Source organism: Hesperophylax consimilis, chromosome 13 (assembly GCF_061612785.1).
Source record: "Hesperophylax consimilis isolate HC1 chromosome 13, BYU_Hcon_1.0, whole genome shotgun sequence".
Classification (NCBI taxonomy): domain Eukaryota; kingdom Metazoa; phylum Arthropoda; class Insecta; order Trichoptera; family Limnephilidae; genus Hesperophylax; species Hesperophylax consimilis.
Genome location: NC_142848.1, coordinates 27,125,170 through 27,142,970, shown reverse-complemented (window position 1 = coordinate 27,142,970; position 17,801 = coordinate 27,125,170). Strand labels below are relative to the sequence as shown.

The window sequence follows — 17,801 nt, the reverse complement described above, 5'->3', positions numbered from 1 at the left end:
CCAAAAAGGGGGTTGCGATCGTAATTATTCCGGTAGTCCCAATTTTTTTATATGTTTTATAAACTGATCCCATGATGTATAATCTGAATTTCCGACCATGGCGCACCTGTGCTCGCGCCACCATTTAAAAAAAAACCGGCTGTAATCGCGCCAAAACCTAGTTTTTCCAAAATATCTCATTCTCAATGCAAATTTTTGCTAAATTAGCTAGATAATTAAAGTAAAACATAAAATTACCTACAACTTTTGTGAAAACAATTTTCTTCAATCTCTAATAGGTACCGAGGTAGAAAGTCGTAAAGGTGCGTATATTTTTGAAAAAAACAAGTTTTTTGCGCGACTAGCTTTGATTTTTTGTAAATATCTCGTTTCCAGTACAATTTTGTGTAAAAATTATTGATACTAATTTTGTAGAAAATAAAATTTCATAAAATAAATAGGTATATAATTTATGTGTTTTAATTCTAATACGTATCCAAGCTCTAATCCACCAAAACCAGGCCAAAAATTGAAACAGAGGTAAAGTGTTTTAAATTTCATTCCTTAATTTTATTTTTCTTCAACAATTATTGTTGTGAGAACATATCAGTTGACAACAATCGTCATGCCTGCGTCAGACCTAGCTATAAGGGGCTGGAAACGGCATGCACGTTAGTGTCATAAGAACTAGAGCCAGCAAATAGTGAAAACTTTTCAGGTTCATTCATCTCTGGTCCGTGCTGAAAAATAATGTCAGTTTTTGTTAATTTTTTTAGATCGCTTATTTAATCATATAAAATTAATATTATTTACTTTATATTTACAGAAATTGTGAAAAAATTACCATGTTGAGTGTCGGTATAGTGTTTAACACAATACTCGTATTTTCTTTATTATTTGCAATATTATCTGGATGAAGTTTTGCGGAATTTTTCCTAAAATGAGAAATATTGTTAATTATTTATACTGTCTCTATTCCCTAATTATTTAGAGATGTATTAAGACATGCCCGACAAACTTTCACCAACAATTCCTGAGCTTATTTGGTGTAAAAAATGCATTTCGGTAAAAATAAAAATATGTCACCGGAAATCAAAATTAATTTACTTCTTATATTCCAAATTCAATATGCTCAGAAGTTTATCGACTGCGTATATATGTATATATCTACATATATAAAATTATTTAAGCTGACATTGTACAATTATGTTCTGTAAAAAACGTATCCCAAAGATCTATTTTTATGTGTGTATTTAAGTAGTACCTTCTCCATTCCGTTAAACATTTTCCTTGGTGCCGTAATTTTGTTCGGGATAAAACTCCTTTTGTCTTCTGTTTTCCCATATTTAACTGAAACGTAAGTATATATTAGCCAAGAGATTTATTATAAATTGGTTCAATTTTACCTTAAATTTGAAAATCATTTCAACGTAAGTAAGTGCAGTAACTTGGGGAGATAATTGCACAATTCTATCTACAACAAATGATCTAACAATCTAAACTTAAAATATTAATGACTCTTTTTAATATTCGAATGACTTTAGGTACTTTATAGGTGACATATGTCTAATTGTCTGTATGGAGAAAAACTTTCGATGTAGAGTTTTTGTTTTATGGAAAAAAACTTTCGAATTTCAAAAATTTGTTGTTGGGTAATTTAACTGGTTTTGGTGGATAAGAGCTTGGATACATATTAGAGTTAAAACACATAAATTAAATACCTATTTATTTTATGAAATTTTATTTTCTACAAAATTAGTATCAATAATTTTTTCACAAAATTGTACTGGAAACGAGATATTTACAAAAAACAAAAGCTAGTCGCGCAAAAAACTTGTTTTTTTCAAAAATATACGCACCTTTACGACTTTCTACCTCGGTACCTATTAGAGATTGAAGAAAATTGTTTACACAAAAGTAGTAAGTAATTTTATGTTCTACTTTAATTGTTTAGCTAATTTAGCCGAAATTTGCATTGGGAATGAGATATTTTGGAAAAACTAGATTTTGGAGCGATTTCGGCCGGTTTTTTTCAAAATGGCGGCGCGAGCACAGGTGTGCCAAGGTCGGAAACTCAGATTTTACATCAGGGGACCAGTTTATAAAACATATAAAAAAATTGGGACTACCGGAATAATTACGATCGCGAATCGGTAATTGCCCTGGAGTATTAGTAATGAAACGAACTCTTCACAAACACTTTATTGAAATATAAGAGAATACCACTCCTTAGTAAAAAAACTCCTTTTATTTTACCATAATTTATTAGATATTCCATTGTTACAACTAACATGACTGTATAATTAGAAATTAATGTAAAAGCCCAGTAGGGCGTAAATAAATAAAACTAGGAAAACGATTCTAGTGAAGGGGCACTCTATAACATTCTGTGCCGCTGGTTGTGACAACCGGACAGACAGCCGCGTCGCGTGAAAAAAAAGATTAATAGTAAAAAAGTCTACTTGGGCTAGAAATGATATATAATAACATAACGACAATACTTTAGTGTCACCTTTTTTCTCAAGTGCCTACACATTTACGCATTTAACAATGTATTCTTTTGTATTGGTTATTATTTATATTTATATTTATTATTTATATAAAAAAACCTTTACTCACTTGAGGAAGAAGTTAAATTATAAAAAACAGAAAATTTCACTAATAGATTTCAAAGTATCGTTTGATTAAATAAAAAAATACGTAAAAGAAATGACCGGAGCGACCGGCCGGGTGACACAACCTTACAGGCCGGAACTTTCGCGGCGTCTGAATCAATACGTAGTAACTCCTTGTCAACCCGCACACAAATATACTACGCACAATAGAGAGTTTTGAAGTACTGGCGGTCGTTTTTCGTGTATCTGGCCAGAAATTGGATTTTCGCGAGTGTTTTTATTTTAATTAATTCTTATGAATACATTAATAAAATCTCTAATCTTTTGTGAGGGAGTCGTCGGGAAGTTACTAATTCATCGTCTAGAAAAATAAAATCTGGTACTTGCCGCTTATCTTACAACATTTTACATTTAATAAAATGTACTTATCGTTTTACATAATATATTTAATTGTAAGGTCCTGTTTTTATTAATCTTAAATATAAATAACTTGCATCCCTTCGAATCCCTCTAGAAACATTTAAGATTTTAGTAATAAGCTCATCAGAAATAATTAAAATGTGAGCGTCGGGGCAAATCCCCGTTATCAGGGTATTGTGTCGCCTTAATGCCAAATCACTATTTTGATTAATCTTTATAACAAATTGGTGTACATTATGAATACCAAAAAATATGCTTTAAATAAATTGAAGGTTTTTCTATCGTTTCGCTTGAGTAGAATACATAAAAAAATTACTCAATAAACAATATAAATGTAAACAACTAAAAAAAATATTTTTTCAATAGAAATCATAAAAGAAATAACTAAAAAATACGGTATTCTACCTAAGCTTATCTGTGACAGTTTCACTTGATTAACTTTTTTGCTTTCTTATAAAATTATTTACAAAATAAATAAAAACAAGTTTTGTGCTTGAAATCGAACGTCTCTAGACTCCAGCGATTTTAATGCCTATTACCTACAATATAAGGTATACCAAGAATATACACATTTTTGGCTTGTTATAATATTATTGTTATAAATAATCTAGCGCAGACCAGTGTACAATTCTTCACAAATCACTTCCAATTTAGAAAATGATGACTGCTAATGTTCTGCTTAAATATTACTTTATCGCTTGTCTGAATTCTTCATACAATCAGTTCCAATTTTGAATATAACACTTCATTCAAAGCAAATACGAGTTCATTCAACGAGAGTAAAACACAATAGACACATAACCGAAATTAGTTTTTTTTTACTACAACACAACATTACCCAGTAGAGATGCACCAAAAAAATTTACTGCTCTCCATTCATCATTGGGGCTTTGGAATCTGTCATGGTTATATTTTTCTTTGTCTTATCTATCTACACAATACATAGATAATTCTTTATTTAAGATTCTGCATGTTTGTTTTACAGATAAGAATGCAAACTGCCAAACTCAACGCAGACGATTTACCCCCAATTTACTTTCTGTGAGTTTTTTGCCTTGCGTTTCAGATTAGCTCCCTATTCCGAGTGTGACGCCAGAGTGGCGCCTGTATTATGTACAGTGTATAACTGCAGGGTTGTCAAAGCAAAACATGTATTTAAAAAAAATTACATTCTTCAAGGGTATATTTAAAGGAATTTATAATCTGGTCTAACATAGATGGCGCAAATTTAATTAGTTTAGGAAAAAACACTTGCAAGTTATGCTTTAAAAAATTAAGATGAATTATTTGTTTGCGTTCGTACATACCTACACCACTTTTTGTTTGTATCAAAACTCAATTCTTTAAAAAAGGCATACAAATACAATATTGTATCGGTGAATCAATCTAATAATGTATTTGAATGACTTTACTGAAAGAATTAAATTTGTATACTGACGAAATTGTTTAATCATGTTCATTTGAGTATCTACTAATGTAATCTAATACATTACATTATTTTAAAACGGTTTCTAGTAACCGTTTATTTTGGAAAACCGGAACACTTTCGGTTTTTTGAAAAAGAACCGAAACGCCCACCTCTAGTGCAGATAGTCGAAATTATTGACAAATCATTTCAGATTTCGAAAATGAAACTTATATTCAAAACAAATTTGAGTTCGTTGAACCAGAGTTGCGCAGGACACAAGACAACCGAATTTAGTATTTTTTATGATATTTGCATATTTTCTTATCTTTCTTTTATTAGAATTGATTTTCTTCTACTTCTGATTTTCATGAATGGAGATTTGATGTAGGTAATCTATTCATTGTAATGGTAAAATTCAAATCTCAAGTTTAATTACTTAGGACGGGTTGTTGACGGAGAATATGAACAAGTTAATTTTCAAGTTCTGTGAAAGATTTTTTCAAGTTTTGTTATTATTTCAGTTCTGTCAAGCAACTAGCCTATAATGATAAAATAACAGAACTTGAATTGGACTTTCACAGAACCCGAAATTGAACGTTGAAATTTGATGAACTGTTCAAATTTTCCGAAATAATCCGTCCTTAGTGCTGTTTACAATACTATCTAAAAACTGTCAAATAAGTTTTATGGTGAATTTTGAGTAAGTTAACGTTGATATTTTATTCTCCGAATGTTCGTGGTTACCCTTGAAGAGTGTTTGTACCTTGTGTCTGCCTCTGGTAGGTAATGTGGTGCTAGTTTGTGAATAGCCGGCATTATTCCTGAATATAAAACGCTTCTTTTATTTCCTGAGTATTATAATACTACTTGAAAATTTAACAGCTACAAAAATTACACCGTGGAACAACACATTATATTCTTTGTTGTGAGGAGAAAAGTATCTGATTTTGTTACATTAATAAAGAGAAAAATATACTGCAGTTTATATACAATATATAACACGTTTCTACATACTGTATCATATAAGGGCCTTACTCCCCAATTTAAACACGAAAAATGATTTATCCATTGCGTATAATTATATAGCGGTAATTGAATGATTTTATTATTATAGCATTTAGTTATGCTTTACAATATTAAGGCGATGCACTACGTCGTGTAATATTTTGCATTTTTGTATCGAGCCGCTATCAATAACACACCTTACGTAAATGGCGATAAGGCTTAAATTCCCGCTTAACACCATCCAACTTTTTTGATTTTTGCAAGAAAAACACATGGCCAAAAAGTGCCATTTATTTTATTTTGTGGATGTTCAGGCACAAATATTTGAATGTTTTTCGATCATTTTATAAATAACTTAATTTGCCACATTATACAATAAAACCATAACCGAAAATGCGTTCGTAAGTAGGATATTTTGAACTATAAAGCAGTTTTCAAAGGCCTTATACATTATTTTTTTCTGGGCTTATAAAAAGACTTACCTAAAAAATAATCGATTATTTCAAAGGCCAAGATGTATTTTACTCGCAGTATTTAATTGAAGCATCAGAAACATTTCTAGGCGACCAAATTTTCAAACCAAAAACACGTGATTTTGCATTACTACGTATGGCATCGCCTTAAGACAAATTACTTGTTTGCGCCCGTACATACGCATAAGAATATGAATAAATAGTTTTGTCCGTATACAAACTCCATTATTTAGAGAAGACAAACAAATGCAATATTGGATTGAATCATCCATACAATATTGTATTTGCATATATTTTGTAAATATACGCTTTACGATATGAAACAAAAATTATTTGTTTGGGCCCGTACATACACATTATGAATAAATAGTTTTGTTCGTTTAAAAACTCAATTGTGTCGGAAAAGCAAGCATTGTCATCAACAACGATTCTGTTGAGTTTCAGCTCAATCGGATGTCAGGAAGTGGGTTCATTTCCGCTTCCAAGATTTTCAATTCATTAATTGTCGAAATCAAAAGTGAAATTGAAATATATTAAAATTTTGTTGCTTCCTTCTGCGTTATTAGTGTGTAAATATTTTATTATAATAGTTTGTAGTCAGTAATGTGTCTAATAGTATGCGATGACGCAATGCTAATATCCGTTTGTCACAAAGGAGTTTATTGTGGAGCTCGTCTCGTGCGGCTTCATGTGGGTCGCTGATAAATATTACAGGAGTTGGTATAGTATGTTTCATTTATTTGGAATTACTTTTGAAGGTTACCTAATTCCCATAAACGTAATTATTAATTATTGAAGAATATGTCTATGGAGATAACGAAATATGATACAGAACAAGTCACAGTATATAAAAAGGTAACCTTCGCAACTGGGAATTGAACCCAAGATTTCTGTATTACCGGGACAATGCCTTTAACGTTAAACGCGAAGCTCGTTATATTCTAGTAGATAGATGGCGTTAATTAATTCATTTTATTAAAATACGCATTTTTGCAAGGTATTGCTTTAAAATATTAAGACAAATTACTAGTTTACGCCTGTACGCAATATGAATATGAATAAATAGTTTTGTTCGTTTAAAAATTCAATTCTTCCGTGAAAAGCATTCAAATACAATATTGTACCGATGATTGAATCCAATATTGTATTTGTATGCCGTTATTGAAAGAAATGAGTTTTTTGTACGGATATAACTATTTATTCATATTCATATTACGTATATACGGGCGCAAACAAATAATTCGTCTTAATGTTATAAAGCAATACCTCGCAAAAAGCGTAATTTAATAAAATAAATTAATTAACGCCATCTATGAACATGTAACATATTATCACAAGCATCGCGTTAAACCTTAATAACCAAATGATTGCTTCATTTATTTATTTGCACTATACAGCTCACTTACTCAAACTATATAAATCCATTAACCATACAATGTAGAAGTTGTCGCAAGTAATGTAATAAAACGTACAATGACAGTACAAATAATACGCCTCGTAGGTACATTGGTTTTACGTCACGTGGAAGCATTATGCTAACTTATTCGACCTCCGTAGTTTTACGTTGTATTGATAGAGCCTTCGATCTGTAGTTTTCTGACAAATTAAACCACCATACTTACCAGCAAAATGATGGGTGATGGGTAACATACCACTAAACGTGAATGCTTTAGCAGTTGATTACGATCTTCCAAAACTATTTACATCGTTTAATTTAATTTTTTTTTAAATACAGGGGAGTCCCGATGAAAGTAATTTCCCTCAACTCCTATGTTATCTTTGAGGATGCTGTGTGGAAAGTATTTTTGAGGATAGGAAAGAGTGGACAACATGTTGTATGATGGAGAAAATACAGAGGCTAACATATCATTCATCTAAAACCAACCTGCACAAAAATTGATTTTGTCCGGGTTTTTTTCTCTTTTCTATCTTGTTTTTTATTTCTTTTATTGAGTATTACGTTTATTCATTTTGTTGCTATCTTACTTTTTTAATTCTTTTGATGCTATAAAAATATTATTATTCCTTTAATTAATTTATACTTGTTTAAAATGTAAAAGCCCGATGGGCGTAAATGAATGAATTGTAACGTAGTTACTTCAAGAGGATGAACCTTGATTTTGAGCAATGGCAAGTCGACCGACGGAAGTGGAGAGAGCGGAAGGGAGGCAAAATGGCGATGGACATGGATTTGCGGGCTGGCGCAGGTTTTTGGCGAGACTGAAGCCGTTTTTTACCCGGAATATCAACGCAGCATTTTTTTGTTTAGGTTTGTCAACAGTGATTCATGTCAAAGCTCTCGCAAATACAATTACATTTAACACGGTTGATACTATCACTAATTACAGACAAATCCAGTAGAACTAGCGTTCGTTAAATTCCTCTCTTTGTCTCTCTCTCTGGCTTAATAGGCCAAATATATTGATTGTTAGTAGAATTTTGTTCTTATTTTATCATTAATCTGTCTGACGGAAAACAGTATCGTCTTGTTCCTCGAATCCTGAGTTCAATTTTCTCATTTCTCTCGTTAGATTTATCACATGGGAAAAGGTGAGTGATATTATTATACGTCATATTAAATATACGTGACAGAATATATAAATATCTGTCCATAGCCAAGCTGTTGAACTCAAGAACGAGACATCGAAACAACCCGTTGTCGTGAACATTAACCCGCAACCTCCGAATTCGTATCTAAGGATTGTAACCTCTCAAACATATAGGCAGTCTTATTCTGGCACTTTTTTTCATTGCATTTTGTAAAATTCTTCGTTCATTTCATCATAATATGAAGCAGAAAAAGTCACCAGATCTGAATAGCCTGGTAGGTACGCTTCAACCATACTCCCATATTCCTTCAACCTCACTATTACCAATTTCGTGGATACCATAGACCCACTGGCCACGGGTAGTTGAGACTCCTATGCGCCTCATGTCTTAGATCATCTCAATTTCGTCTAGAAAATTGGACGGTTTTTCTGCGTTGAATTTCTTAGTCAAAGCAATACTTTTTTTCGCAGCGTTGTTTCCTTCATCAGCTATAACAAAACGTTGTTCAACAAGAAAAAAATGACTCTCGGACAACACCTGACTTTATGTAAGCTAGTCATAAAACCGTGTTTCTTACTATTATCTTCTTGATATTAATAAATTTTCAAAACCTTACAAATTATAATAATTGACAGAGCGTAGCGGAGTCCCGTTTTAACTCCATTTGGCATTTCAATTGTCTGTAAATTCGTTTGTTGCATTCCGGTTCAGGTTTCAAGATGGTGCCGTTTTAATGGTTTTGTGAAGATTCTATTTATTAATAAAGTAGGTAGGTATTTAAGTACTTACATGCAAATCATATAATGTCGGAGGATATTTTGGTTTTGTGTAAAATGATAGAATGTTAGGCACATAATTTTTTTGACGCAAGGTATTCTGTTCACAGAACTACTAGTATGGGTACATTTACTTACATTTATGTATCTATATTATTTGCCCTTTTTAAAGTATCTACCTACCTACAGGTTTTAAATAGTCCCTCGCTTGTGTAGTGGTTATTGGATGGATCAAAATATTATACAATCTACGTTATTTTGAATATTTTATGAAAATAAACGTTTTACAAGTGATTTAAAATATTTTTATGCTTTAAAATATTAAGACTAATTATTTGTTTGCGCACGTACATACGTAATATGAATATGATTAAATAGTTTTGTACGTATAAAAAAATCAATTAATAGTTCAATCAATTTACACGTAAATGAGATCGTCTGTAAAGAAAACAGTATTAAGGCGAAGCTTAATGCTAAATCACCATTTTCACGAATATTTATTACGAATTGGTTTACATTGTGAATACCAAAAAATTTGCTTTAGACAAATGGAAGGTTTTCCTATCGTTTCGCTTGAGTAGAATACAAATAAAAAATAAATTACTTTAATAAAAAATATAAATGTAAACTACTAAAAAAAAAACATTTTTTCAATGGAATTGCATGAACGCGTAAAGGAAACAACCTTTAAAAAATACATTATTATTGCTAAGATTATCTGTGACAGTTTCACTTGATTAACTTCTTGCATTCTTATAATATTATTTTCAAAATAAATAAAAACTAGTTTTGTGCTTGAAATCGAACGTTTCTAGACTCCATTTGTCCAGTGATTTTAATGCCTATTACCTACAATATAAGGAAAACCAAGAATATACGCTTTTTTGGTTTGTAGCTTCCTCTTAATAAATACATTCTTTAAAGAAAGCAACATTGCAGAGTAAGAGGGGACTGCGGGCGTGTGTTCCAAACTAGTTCGATTTTTTGATCGTATTGGTGTGCACAAATACATTTAAACGTATTCTTTTTTTTTTTTTTTTTTTTTTTTTTTTTTTTATAAATTTAATTTAGATTAAATTTGATAATATTATTATTAAGTTCTGCAAGTGTTTTAGTTTTTTATTATTGTGACAGCTGTTTCGGCTTACAAGGCCATTTTCAAACTGTGGTTAGTCCACATTGAGACGACGTTTTTATACTATAAAACACTTGCAGAACTTAATAATAATATTATCAAATTTAATCTAAATTAAATTTATAAAAAAATTAAATGGAGTTCTACGAATTAAACACAAAAACAATAAATAAACGTATTCTCTTTACAATTATTTGCCTACAAATAACTATACAATATTTATTAGATCTGGAGACAAAATTCTCTTTAGGTCCAAAAATATTTTTTGGAAACGTTTCAATTAGAAAAATGACAATGAAAAAGCAGTTTTATGTAATCGATCTAATGGAATAAAAATACCTTCCAATCCAAATCAGCCACCTAACTAATAAGAACCTACTTTCAGATATCTCCCGGATAGCGACAAGAGGCTAACTGCCGCCCAATACATTAACTGCTGATAAGTGTACCCGTTAACGACCGTGGTTTATTAACTTGGTCGAAGGATTCTTATCGGGTAGCGTTTTTCCTGTATTGCTTCTATCGTATGTCTTAATAAACTAGAAGTTTCTATCTACCATGGGTGGTAGATAGAAACGTAAATAAACGTGTCGTAACGCATTATAGTTTTCTTTAGTGTATGTACAGGGTTTTCCAATAAGAGGTGTTATTTTGAATAGCCCGTTATATCGCTAGATGTTACTTTTGAAGCTGTTATTTTTTAACATTTGACAAGTATAAACTACTCCATTAATAAAAATGGAACAATACACGCTTCAACAACGCATTGAAATTATTAAAATTCACTTGAGGGAATGAAATGCAAATCATCTTGAGTGATGAGGCCCATTTCCACCTCGGTGGCTTCGTCAACAAGCAAAATTTTCGCATCTGGGGCTCGGAAAACCCAAGAGTTATAATTGAAAAGCCTCTCTATCCTCAACGTGTGACTGTTTGGTGAGATTTATGGTCCTGCGGAGTCATTGGACCTTACTTTTTTTGAAAATGAGGCTGGAGTAACAGTTACGGTGAATGGATCGCTATCGAGAGATGATTAATGATTTTTTATGGCCGGAATTGGATGATATTAATCTGGACAACGTTTACTTTCAACAAGACGGCGCTACGTGCCACGCAAGCAACGAAACCATTGATCTTTTACGATTGAATATCAAAATAACACCTCTTATTGGAAAATCCTGTATGTACGAAAATCTTTAGATATATATACATATGGGAAAAAAAATGACGCTATATATTTTTTTAAAGTAAGTAATGTTTCACAATCCTCTTGATAATCTGTAAATAATACCATCCGTATTATTAGTATATTTCATGAAAATAAAATAATCACTTTGTTTATAACCACGAAATTTTATTTATTTATTTTATTTACTTCTATAACCGACCGGTTTCGGTTAGTACAAGCATCTTAAGAGTATAAAATTAAAGTAAATTCTTCGAAGGTGATAGACAACCCTGAATATGCTTGTACTAAGCGAAACCGGTCTTTTTAGAGAATTAGTTAAAAAAATTTCATGTTATATCAAGTATTTTTTTTAATTTACCATTTAACGATTTATTTATCTATAACGTCTGAGTTTTCTATTCGGTCCTCAGTACTATGAATTGTGACTATTTTTATTTATTTTTTATAACAGTTATAGATATTTTATTGAAGTATTTAGACGTTACATGATTGCATGAACTAGTAAAGTTTCCACATAAAATTCACACTATGTACAGAAAAAACATAAATAATTCAAGAAAAACATAAAGTGGAGTTGACAGAAAAAGAAATTCTAAAAAAATCTAAATATATGTAGATAAATAATGAAAAATAAATAATTATAAAAAATAAAAATATAAACTTACATCATAAAATAATGTTCAAAGATAAACAAAATGAAGAACCAAAAACAATACAATGAAAATAACGTATATATCTTACACAGCAGGGGTGGAGGAATCGCAAATAATAATTTGATTTAATTTACTATATTATTATAACACTATATTCACAATATGACATTATTAATAGATTAAAACTGACAGAAAATAACACACATAATAGTAAATGTATTAAATTATATTAATATAATAGTGAATTGGTTATTAGAATAGAAATTATTAACTAAAAAATGATTTTTAATAACGAATGTCAAATAACAATTGATTCTCCGGGAAACTTGACGTGCACAGCGCATGCGTGAAGTCTGCCAAAATTTGCATATTGTTGGCAGTGCAGTTAAAGATATTTTTCTCATTGGTAATAAATAATTCGAAAAATTATTTGTTTAAATTAAGTATTTTACTTTTTATTACTGTGACAGCTGTTTCTGCGTTCAAGACCGAAGTTTGGTTATTTATTTATACATTTGTATCATTAACGCCTTTCGGCTTTTGCGTAGTATAAGACATAAACTATAATATGAGAAATAAGAAGTGCGTTAAGGCGATGCCATACGTAGTAATGCAAAATCACGTGTTTTTGGTTTGAAAATTTGGTCGCCTAGAAATGTTTCAGATGCTTTAATTAAATACTGCGAGTAGAATACATCTTGGCCTTTGAAATGATCGATTATTTTTTAGATAAGTCTTTTTATAAGCCCAGAAAAAAAATAATGTATAAGGCCTATGAAAACTGCTTCAAAGTTCAAAATCTCCTACTCACGAACCCATTTTCGGTTATGATTTTATTGTATAAAGTGGAAAATTAAGTTATCTATAAAATGAACCAAAAAAAATTAAATATTTATGCCTGAACATCCACAAAATAAAATAAAAGGCACTTTTGGCCATGTTTTTTTCTTGCATAAATTAAAACAGGCGGATGGTGTTAAGCGGGAATTCAAACCTTATCGCCATCTACGTAAGGGTTTTTATTGATAGCGGCTCAATTTAAAGTATTACACGACGTAGTACATCGCCTTAAGTAATAAAGAACCCTTATAACCCTTATACCCTATATACCATCCTTATAATAGAACTGTAGATTTATATACGAATCAAATCCACGCCGCAATCAAACACAAATCAACTTTATATATTAGAAATTTCTAGCCGATGTCCAAAAGTCTTTACACAAAGGTTTTTCAACATCTAATGTAGACAGTGACCTTCCCCCTGTTTTGAAAGTCAAGTGTGCAAAATTTCATCAGTCTTGTAATAATATTGTAGATTTGTATAAAAATCAAATCTACGCCACCCGCGTAGGTTTGATTCTCACTCTCCTTTATATAAATAGACAATAGATAGACGACATATTGATAGAAGATAGATAATAGACTAACTGACGTCCCCGGCGTTGCCCGGGCTTTACGCAGAGTTTTTGAAATTTAGTGTAGACGTTGACCTCCCTCTCATTTTGAAGGTTAATTGTATAAAATTTCACCAACCTCGGAATAAAACTCTAGATTTGTATAAATATCCGTTATTTATCTCCTTTATTTAAATAGATTATTTATGTATAATAGGTGTTTTTAACCGTTTCCTTGATTTATTTTACTCGTGTTTGCGGTTATGATTATCAGATTTTTGTGGTTGAGAGTAACACAAAACAATGCAAATTTTGATAAACGACGTTAAACTGTAATTGTTCTTAATTACTTCCACAAAAGCACACATTTATTACCTATCCATGCAAATTTATTATAATATGACTTTTTGGTGTAAAACATCTTTGGGAGAAAAATCGACGCTTCATTCGGCGAGTCTCGTGACACGTCGGCTCTTTCCGCCCTGTCGGCTGCCAAAACTCTGTGCGGTATATTTACTTATATTCTCAGAAAAAAATAATTCGTATTATAATTTTGTTGAACATTTTAATAATAAAAAATGATTGTTATAATACATATCAAAAATATAAAGACTTGTTTTCATTGATTTTCTCATTCTTCTGTAAAACTGAATTATAGTTTTTATAGAAATGATGTGTTTGTTCAAATTTTTCAGAAGATTTGGGGTAGTTTATATTTTTTGCATTTCGTATGTTTGTAAATTTGTTTGTACGCTCCGTTTCCAATTCATGATGCTGACCATTTTAATAGCTCAGCGAAGATTACTTTTTTAAATTGTCATATCGTCGTGTTTAGTTTTTCAATATTACGATACCTATCTGCCTGAAAATGTTTTAAAAAAGAATTTTTGTTTTTATTTATTTTTTATGTGACACCTCACAAGAGTGTACCTGCCTGTGCAGTGTACAGACAGGGGAACTATGTCACCACCCGGTTGGGCGGCGTTGTGAGGCGGAATAAGGTAGGGGCTGTAGGAAGGGATTTGTTAATGCGGACCTTGAAGAGGCTCGGATTATAGGAGGGAGGAAAAATAAATGCCGGTAGCTCGTTCCACATACGAGCCGACTTACACAAAAACGAGTCGTAAAAACGGCCCGTCCTCATGAAGCCAACGTCAACCGTGAACGGGTGTTCAGTTCGTGTCCGTCGAGTTTCGCGCACGTGCACCGGTGCATCAGGAATCAATGCTGCTAGCTCCTTGGAGCAGGCTCCATTGAAATACCTGTAGAACAGACACAGCATGCCTACATTGCGTCTATGCATTAGAGAAGACAATCGGTCTGTTAACAACGGATTGTCAATCAGACGGATCGCTCTCCTTTGCACAGATTCAAGCAGGTTTATCAAGTATTAAATTGTTGGAATAGTGATTTTTATATGGACATTTTGTATAAATCCTTGTAGGTATTTATGTATCTACTTGTTAAAAAATATTATGATTTCGGATGAATTATTAAATAAGAGAAAATTAGACAAATATCTACTTTTTTGGACACAGAACCGCAAGTAATATGTAATATCCAATTTTTTACCATCTATTGGGAAACGAACAAATCTGTCACAGGTCACTCAGTATTTTGCTACGTTTAGTGACTTAGCAAGCGAATAAGGTCTGTCTAGGTCTTGGTGGCAGATGCGCCTGTCCACTGTCCACCTGCTTCGTGGAGGGCAGGATCGGGTAGGGCCTTCTGTGCGGAGTTAGTGTAAAAAATGTATTTATTATATTTTTTATTTTCACTATCGAAACCACAAAATAAGTGATGACATTGAAAAATAATTTAAAAAATATATTATTTCCGTGTTTCAAAATAGAGTATTACTTTTTTAGAAGGTAGCCATCTGTTGGCCAGTAGTAGAACTTCCCAGATTTTTTCCTGTAAAAACCTTTTTAGCTGTGTAGACTGCCATCTATTGCTTAAATTTCTTAATACTTTCCCGAAAGACAATTCAAGCATTCGCAAGAGTTTCGAACTTTTGCCGCTAGGCGGAAAATTTTTACAGATCTGTACAAATCATTATAATAATGATTGTTTATGACTAGATAATAAACTAGAAGGGAAACTGAGCGAATTTCAAACTTTAAAAGTACTACATTTATTTTATTTTATTGTTGCATTAAAAAAACCCCTTAAAATCAAAAATTATTGAATGATGAGGAAAAGAAAATTAACTTTATTTTGCCCAAAGGAAATTGTAATCAGATATAAAAAAGCTTTTGTACAAAGTTTCTTTGCAGACAACAATCATTTTGTTATTAATAATTTTTGTAAAACAAACCTAAAAGAATTCATATTTTAAAGATTTTATTATGTAAATCCCTCATTAGATGAAATTAATGAGGAAATATATTGAACGTAATGCACTAGTTTCATGTAACATCTTCTCATATCCTGTACTTCCTGTGTTCCTGTAATCAGTACTGCAGGGGTTCTCAATTTCGCGGTCGGGGTAACATTTGATATTATAATGCCAAAATTAATAGGCAACCCTCACAGAAGTCAAAGGAAATTCGTACTTAAATCACACAAATTTTGACATAATAATTGATTTTTTTAAAAACATATCAATAATTTATGTGTAAGTAATGTTAATATTTAATGCTTTCTTAAGTGAGTTTAATCGATAATTATTTTTAGCAATCGTTATTACGATGAATAGTCTTCCGTACACGGAGAAAACATACTACAAAGTTTTCCAATAAGAGGTGTTATTTTGAATAGCCCGCTATTTCGGTAGATGTTACTTTTGAGGCTGTCATTTTTTGACATTTGACAAGTAGAAACTACGCTATTAATAAAAATGGAACGATACACGCTTCAACAACGCATTGAAATTATTAAAATTCACTTGAGTGAATCAAATGCAAATCATCTTGATTGATGAGGCCCATTTCCACCTCAGGGGCTTCGTCAACAAGCAAAATTGTCGCATCTGGGGCTCGGAAAACCCAAGAATTATTGTTGAAAAGCCTCTCTATCCTCAACGTGTGTCTTGTTTGGTGCGGTTTATGGTCCGGCGGAGTCATTGGACCTTACTTTTTCGAAAATGAGGCTGGAGCAACAGTTACGGTGAATGGATTGCGCTATCGAGAGATGATTTTATGGCCGGAATTGGATGGTATTGATCTGGACAACGTTTACTTTCAACAAGACAGCGCTACGTGCCACACAAGCAACGAAACCATTGATCTTTTACGATATCAAAATAACACCTCTTATTGGAAAACCCTCTATTATGAAATACTGTTAATATGTTAGCAAATGTTTTGTGAGGACCGCGGAACACGTGTTCATTCAAATACTGAAATTTATACTGACATACTTATGTTGTAGCATCCCGCCATGATATCTATTAGGAAAAGAACACATGTTTTTGATATATTCCGAATGACTAATATTTTATCAGGAAGTTTGCATGCTGTCACCTTTTTAACAGGATCATTTTTCTTCGTGTAGGTGAAATTTTTTAAATTTAGATTTGTTTGATTCTGACGTAGAAAATACAATATTGCCATCATCATATAAATGGAATCAATTTGATCCTTGTCATTTGTTTCTATGTGATATTTCTCATAGTTCAAAGCGATTTTAAAACATTTTCCTAGGTTCCTCTTTCCATTTCCTTTCCCATCCCCACTTTATTCAGCCTAAGGCTGGAATTAATGCGACGAGTATGTCTGTCGCATACGTCTGTCGCGTACATCGGTCGCTTGCGGTAATATGTATCTGCATACGGGGACCATATTACAGCTCGTCATCGCAACGTCGTCGGTAGACTGAAGGTACGCGTGGCACATTTTCAGCCTTAACGTGCCTCAAATTTGGGATTCCAATGATTTCATCATATTGAGGAATCTATGCGATAAGAATATAAAAATGTGTTATGCTATAATTTTCCTGCTTTTACAATGAGGAAAAAAATAAAATTTGCTTTATAACATAGCACACAAAGCAAGGAAATTAAAAAATGTCTTCACAAGAAAGCTCCAGTAAGTAGAATATAGTAGGTTGCGAGAAAGGGGCGGGTCCAACTCTAGTTATTTATTTATTTATTTATATATAATTTGTACATTTATTTATAACAATTACAGGTAATAAAGCCTAAGACGTTATAATTGTACCATTTATGCAGTGTATATGCAATGCCAAAAATCTCGCAAATG

At 31.8% G+C, this 17,801-nt stretch overlaps 1 protein-coding gene and 1 long non-coding RNA gene across 4 annotated transcripts in view; one reads left to right on the top strand and one right to left on the bottom strand.

Moving 5' to 3' along the window:
• The window catches only part of fdl (beta acetylhexosaminidase fused lobes), a 326,351-nt gene that overhangs the window by 90,724 nt on the left and 217,826 nt on the right, over positions 1-17,801 (top strand). The window lies entirely within an intron of this gene.
• LOC149418690 (uncharacterized) lies at positions 531-3,025 on the bottom strand. The gene is made up of 4 exons (XR_016302992.1): positions 2,599-3,025; positions 1,244-1,329; positions 824-914; positions 531-719 (listed from the first exon to the last, which is right to left on the bottom strand). It is a non-coding gene; the product is annotated as an uncharacterized LOC149418690 (long non-coding RNA).